Source organism: Oncorhynchus mykiss, chromosome 7 (genome assembly GCF_013265735.2).
Source record: "Oncorhynchus mykiss isolate Arlee chromosome 7, USDA_OmykA_1.1, whole genome shotgun sequence".
Taxonomy (NCBI): domain Eukaryota; kingdom Metazoa; phylum Chordata; class Actinopteri; order Salmoniformes; family Salmonidae; genus Oncorhynchus; species Oncorhynchus mykiss.
Window position 1 is genome coordinate 20,200,479 of NC_048571.1, and position 7,411 is coordinate 20,207,889.

A 7,411-nucleotide genomic window follows, 5' to 3' on the forward strand; every position below is an offset into this window, starting at 1 on the left:
TGTTTGAACATGGAGGACCGAGTGTGTGTGTCACAAAGGCCAATCAGTGTGCTGTGTGTGTGTGTGTGTGCCTGCATATGCGTGAATGTGTCTGTTCTCACTCGCATGTGCATGAGCGTGCATGCATACGTGTGTGTGTGTGTGTGTGTGTGTGTGTGCGTGTGTGCACCGGTATCATCCAAGGTGGTATCTCTGGGTGAACTGGAGCCTGTCTGCCACACACGATGAGGGATGGGCCGATAAGGTCACACAGAAACACAATATTAATGTAATTAAAGGTAATCCACTTAGCTCAGGTTTTATCTGCTCGCAGGCTCTCGCTCAATCTAGGATTTACATAATTTACTGAGCCCCAATGTCAAAGAGCAAACTCTAGCACTATGCTGAAATTTGGCCCGGATCAACAAAAGGGATTGGGGGGAAAGGGACAATGTCACAGTCAGAGAGAAGGAGAGAGGGAGAAGAAAGAGAGAGGGAGAAGGGGGGTTGAGGGAAGTAGGGGCCGATTATTGTCATAATGCCCATATTTTGTATTATTGTATTGCTAATCAACCTTTGAACTTATGGATGATTGACATCATAGAGGAAAATATGAACTACTTAATAACATTTTAAATGTACTAAGTCAGACATAATTACGGGGACAAAAATGCTAAATCGTAAGCAAAAATCACAACACTGTCCGTACTGTTGTTTTCTATTGGAAATGTTCAGCGTTTTCATCACTCAAGGTTACCCTACATGGCTCCTAGGGGCCACTGCATTAACTTCTAGGAGAGGGTCAGACTGGAGGTGAGGTGAAGTGACAGCACAGCTCTGGAAGGAGCGTCAGACAGCTCGAGTCGAGCAACATGGAGGACGTTAGTCGTGGGAGGTCTGTCTGCTGCACTGCTCTACTGGCGTTCCACAGACAAGTGTTTGGCACCTGAGGCTTGCCCACAGACTGGGCTATGGATCATGGAGGAGGGTCTCAACATCCTTGTTAAAAGCACATCTTGTGTGACGTTGTTGATTAGAAATATTCAGGGTTGTCCTCACAATATTCTGCTGTCATTTCATTTGTTAGGATAATTATATTTACTTTTGTGTCACATTTCTTAATTTTCGTACAAGAAACGAACGTCATTATGCTAAAATATGATATCTTTATTATAGTGGGATTCTTTTCACTGTAAACGTTTTCTTTGCAGGTTACGTTTCCAATAAATGATATGACTTGATTCATTGCAGCAAGAAATCGAGGCGCCAAACGGTCAGTCTGACCCCAATCCCAGCCAAATTGATTACAGGGTAGGAGAATAAAAACATGCAGGCGAGCACTGGTTCACACCAAACAATACACAGAAGCATCAAATGTCTGTGTGTTAGCGTGTGTGTTAGCCTTCCAGTGTGAGAGCCTATGAATGTGAGTGCCCAACTAACCATCATTTGAACTGTAGCAACATCTTAACAAGCTGCCAAGGGGCCGTCTATGGAGAATGAGTCAAATACACAGAGGCAGGACACAAGTGAGACAGTTGTGCTTTTGGATGCTACAGATGTAGAATCTTAATTTGAGCCAGTTTGCAAGCTGGAAAATAATCCTGCAGAAACAGGAAATGAGAGTTATTACGTGGATGGTAATGAACAGATTTTTGTTGTAGTTGACGTCTTTTTTGTTAGGGCAAATCAAGATTGACATTTCAAAGTGGAAATGACAAGCTTCAGAATACATTTGAAACCTCAAATACACTACAAGTTTGACATTTCCTACAAATAGGTTGATCAAATTAAGATCCTACACCTGTACACTGGCGGTATGATAAGTAGATGGGGCTCCAGCAGTCAATGTCTGACAGACAGGTGCACATTTTCTAGGCCTGTTCACAGTGGATCAAGGCGCTTGGTCCTGCTCCGCACCACTCCACACCAGCCAGGGGCTCTCCAGGGGCTCCCTACAACACCCCATGGCCAACACACTGCTGCTATTGTTGCCCCCCGTCAGATGAACTGCAAACAGCTCATGATTTACCAAGCTGTCTGCCGTTGTCGAACTGCATGACTCTGGCTCTAATGGAGTTTTCAGCTTTTGGATTTTCACATCTTGAGCTGAGCCAGATACTCAAGAGGATGAAAACAAGTTGGTCTCGCAAGAGTTCAGCCATATGATATTGGCACTGCAGTCCCTGTAATGAGAGAGCACAGGGGTTACAAAAAGACACGTACTGGGCAAACAAGCCATAACATTTCAGATAGATGGGATGGCACCTTGTCCAAGGTGAGTTCTGAATACTCTAACCAGCTGTTAGACCGACATCACATGGAACAGAGTTTATTTTAGTCACTGTGTAGTGCTACTTTGCACGAGTCCATGTAATGTACTGGCCTGCTCAATGGGACAATCAAGAAAAGCATCAGTAGTCGCTACATGTCTACCAGGCCCTATGGTGTCTGGGTAAATTATGACACGATGCCTGTGTCGACCAGTTGACCTTCCATCGCCGCCGTGCGACTCTCACTCGCTGCAGCTGCCCGCCAAATGCTGCCTTTGAGAAATTGATCATTTCACACCTCGTAAAGCATTTTTCCTCCAAAAATGTGGATCAAGTCTGCACTCCCCCAGTCCCCCTTAGTCCTAGTCCCTTCAAAATGCACAATCCCACCCGACAGCGCAGCAAATCCAAACTCATATGAGCCTCAGGCTCCTAGTAAAGTTTAGAATTGAGGTTGCCTACACAAAAGTGGCCATTCCTTTGGCGGCATCATTTCATGCATTTGGCAAATGGATACCCCTACGCTTGGTCATGAAAAGTTTTACAGTGTACTTTATGCCTGACCCATGAAGTCATAGGATGAAATAGTAGGAGTGTGCAACTCAAAATGTGTCACGTGACATGGAAATTGGATTAGAGCAAAATAGTCTGCTATGAGCAACTCCAAATCCGCTGATCCCCATACAAGCCCGTACCTTGTATGAGTTTCTATAAGGATTCTAAACCTTTAACCATGCACAATACACACTGTGTAATACCCCCTAAAGTATAAATGGCAAACTCTTGGAGTGACTAATTAATGCAGGAATAAACTGCAGAGATTTCCTTAATCCACCTAGATTTTTTTATTTTTTACTTTGCAGCTTAGTTTTAAATCTATTAGACCACAGTCTTTGGTAAATCATATGTGTTAAGTGAGTAGTTGTGAGAGACTAGAGGGGAACAACAATTATCACGCACGCATACGTTTTTCCGGGGTTCCGTGTGCTCTGCTGTAAACAAGTTAGGGACGTTCAGATTAAGTGGAGCCAGGCCGACATTCAATAAAACTGTCCGTATGCCTCCCGATTTGGTCAATCCAAATACTGAAAATGTTCACACTCGCTGTCCTGTACGTTGCTTCGAGACGGATAAGAGCGCCTGCTAAGTGGCATATAATTCCTATTTCCTGGAACCCTAGGAAGAAGACAGCAAGACACAGTATTTCTGTCGAGGCTGAAAAATAGTCACGGTTGTATTGTAATGGAGGATCCATGCTCAAAGCTTTCGCATCCTCACAACAGCACACATCATGACCTAGCTTGAGAGGCAAGTGCAATCAAATGATAATGCAGCATTTGCAATAAAGAAAGCAGAGCCCCGGGTCCTTCTCCCATATAATTACAGTGATACCGCGGCTCCTGCTCTTCAGCGGGAGGCTCAGAGGTGTTGTTCCTGTCCATATATATGAAGGGGTTATCGCTGCTTAATGGCATCATTGCTTGTAAATTAATTCAGGGCTGTCAGCAGCTCACCGCGCTTATCAGTTAATGTGAACGGATAGGCTGGGGGGGCTGGGGTTCTATCTCTAGAGGATAGAGGGAGGAAAAAGGGGGATAAGGGAAAGGATGAGATGGTAGAAAGAAGGAGAGAGAAAGGGAGTAGGAATACAGAGTGAAGAGAGAGAGAGAGAGAGAGAGAGACAAGATGGGTGGAGGGATCCCTATTAGGGTGTCAGAGGGGTTGATAGTAGTGGTAGCCTCCTCCGGATGATAAGTGAATACGACCTGGCACCCGATTCATCATGCCGGCATGCCCAATATTGAGGGTCCTTCAGTTATCAGCACTATTTGTCCCAGTGTCACAACCCTGGTATAAATCTTCTACCGGGGGCCCCTCTTGTTAAACTGATCCCCCCCATTATGAGTGTAGTTGCCCCCACATGATCAGCCCCCTCCAGCCCCCCGCCCCTGACCCCTCAGTTGTTTCTTATTAACCCTGCAACCTCTGCATGTAGGTTCAATTCCCTGACGAAGATTAAAAAAAAACTTAGCCCAGATCCCATTGACGCCGAAGCTCCGGTGACAAATTGGGGCAGACAGTGACAAATTGTTGGGAAAACACTCACTGCAGGGATTACGTTTAGCACGGTGGAGGAGCCATTGGGAATTGGATTATATGGGATAATGTTTACATAGAATAGTGCAGAAAATTCAGAGATGTAAATGTGAGTTAATTAGCATTAGCTAGTATGCTTTTCTTCTTTCACTAATCAATTCACAATAGGAAGATAATAAGAAAATAGATAGAGCATTACGAAGTCTTTATTCAAAATGAATTTAAAGAAAACAATGTCAGAACTACTTGAAGTGACTGTCCACACACACACATCTGCTCGGTTTGGAAGCGAGGCACAAGGCACGAGTATCATATGGCCAATTGTTCTGGTTGCCTCACATCCTCAAGTATTTTGCTGTTCAATAACATTTTCCACCCTTCTTTATGCAATGAAAAGTGGGAGATGTATGCGTGTGCCCCCAATCTCCCACAGAGTAAGGACAGACGAAGAAATCGTTCTAACTACTTGTGACAAGTTGCGGAGACCAGCTAAACATCTGCTGGGCAGCGTCTGAGCCAGGGAAGAAGCAGTGGAGGAGAAACGACAGGTCCAAATGAATAGAGAAATATGACTAATAGGACTGTATCTTCCCAGGAGTCTCCAGGGGAAGATACATGTATACATAGACCTAATCTGATCTAGCGTCTCCTTACCCATATCTATCCTGTTGACATCGTGAAGGCACATAGAGAATGGTTTTCCCACTCTAGTCAAGGAGTTTGGTTCAGAAACCACAGATGAGACCGTCTGTAGTCGAAGCGTTTACTTGAAAAATAATTGTCCTCTCATTGTACTTCCGTAAGTTGCTGTCTTTCTGTATTTAGATAATCAATGTATACACTGCTGTGCGGGACATTGTAAATACCAAAATGTTCACCCGAATACATTCCAACATACCAACATATAGGACGGTATGAATGGCTGAAATATATTCACAGCAAAACGTCAAAGACTACACAATGCCAGCTTTTTAAGCCCTGTAGAGACAACAATAAGGTACTATGCATCATCCTTTGAGATGCATTCTGTGGGACCATTATAGGCTATGGTTTCTGAGACAGCAACCCACAAAGCATCAGAGAGAGATAATAATGGTAGTGATTTCTGCACATTCTGCTTGACTCGAAAGCAGCATTTCAGGCGTGAGCAAATGAAGCCAAATGAATAAAGCAGTCAAGCCATAAATGTATAAAAACCATGCTGTTTGTTTAACATGTTCAAACCTCTGTGGATCGTCACCATTGGAGCTCTGGCCTCCTTGTGCCCCCTGGTGCCAGTGTTTGAGCACACACACGTGCACACACCTCGATTGAGAGGCAGCCACTGCAGTGGTTGCAGCTGTGATTCCCCTTCTGTGTGCAGCAGGTTTTCAGAGGCCTCATCTCAGGGTTTGCCTCTACTGTTTGCTGCCCTGCCAGCTTGAAACGCCTTGCCATTTAAAGGCATTATCCGTTATATAGTAGCACTGACTACTCCCTGAGATACGGTTATATAAGCTGAGGAGAGGAAATACTTTTGTTGTTTTGTCTACTGGCTGGCACATTTAGGTACTACAGTCCACGCAAGCACGACCACTATTCAGTATGTTCCCCAACCACAGTTTTCTAATTAGCCCAGACGCATCCATTAAGAATACTGGGCAGCAGGCCGGCAGCCATACGCGTATTACCAACCATACTAACCATGCTACTTAGAGCCCGTGAAGGCAATACATTCTCGTCTTAAAGCTACGTTCTGCCCGCCTGCACCTATAATGCTCGCTAATTGAATGAAGAAAGAGGAAGTCTGCGCTCTTGAGAATGGTGGATTCTGATTGGCTGGCGGCGCACGAGCCTTTCGGTTTCTCCAAACTGTCATTGTTAATCAAGTCTCATCTCTTAACACTGGGCTGGTAGTTATCAATGAGGTTGAGATTAATATTCGGGGCGAAACAGATGATAAATCATTTGTGCGTAATTAGTGCACACGGCAAGGTTACAGCTGACATGAATTTTTATCTTAATTACGTGGGAAATTTGTTCCATTAATTTAATTTGGCTTGCTCGAATGAGTCCGACACCTAACAAAGTTAATCTTACACCTGTCATTGGCAGCAGGAGAGGAAGGGCTATGTGGATTTGGGAGGAGGAAGGAAATAGGTTCTTCATATTGCTGGCTCTTTTAAGTGGTGTGTGTGTGTGTCTGTATGTTTGTGTGTGTGCGTGCGTGTGGCCATAAAAATCCAAACAGGAGCACTTCTGCCCATCTGTTACAGTATTTCCCCCAATTCACAGAAGGTTCAAATCCCCGAGCTGACAAGGTACAAACCTGTCGTTCTGCCCCTGAACAGGCAGTTAACCCACTGTTCCTAGGCTGTCAACGAAAATAAGAATATGTTCTTAACTGACTTGCCTAGTAAAATAAATAAAAATCATGTGGTTGTTAAATTATAACCTTGATTTGTAGAACTGACGTTTCAAATCAGACATTTTGCAGTGGAGGGTTAAATGAGCTCCGTTTTATGGAAGTCACAGAGTGTGACAGCACATTGAGTGTATTATTATTTCTAGCGTCACCAGACAGTGTCAAGGCTGTTCATTGGCTCTCATCAGGGAGAGGAGGCCTCCACAAGGCCACTGTCATGGATAGCTGCTTCATATAATTAGCATACTTGATTAAAAAGTAGGAATAGGACAATAAACCTGGAATTATTCAATCAGATGCCTCATTTTTCTCGGTAGAATAAGATAATGTAGTAGCAATATTGCAACAGTTTTATCAGTAGTATCGAAATGGGCAAACACAGACAACAAGACAAAAGAATATGACTTCAAATCACATCATAGTTTTAAAGTGATTGTCCTTTGGTCAGAATGTTTTTTTTTAAAAGTAGTACTAGTAGTCTATTAGTACCATAATAGCAAGCACAATAGTACTACAGGAATTAACTGAATTTAATAAACTCAAAACCATCTACCGATTAGAAGAGAAGGGGGAACCTGAAGGGAGCATCAGACATCCCACTCTCTGAGGGTGTCTCAGGACTTGGGATATGCAAAATACACATATTTCTAATTCACAC

General features: G+C 43.8%; 1 long non-coding RNA gene across 1 annotated transcript; it reads right to left on the minus strand.

Moving 5' to 3' along the window:
* Window positions 1-1,121: 1,121 nt before the first annotated feature.
* LOC118965267 lies at window positions 1,122-6,157 on the minus strand. Its single transcript, XR_005052542.1, has 2 exons — window positions 5,574-6,157; window positions 1,122-2,165 (listed from the first exon to the last, which is right to left on the minus strand). It is a non-coding gene; the product is annotated as an uncharacterized LOC118965267 (long non-coding RNA).
* Window positions 6,158-7,411: the final 1,254 nt, after the last annotated feature.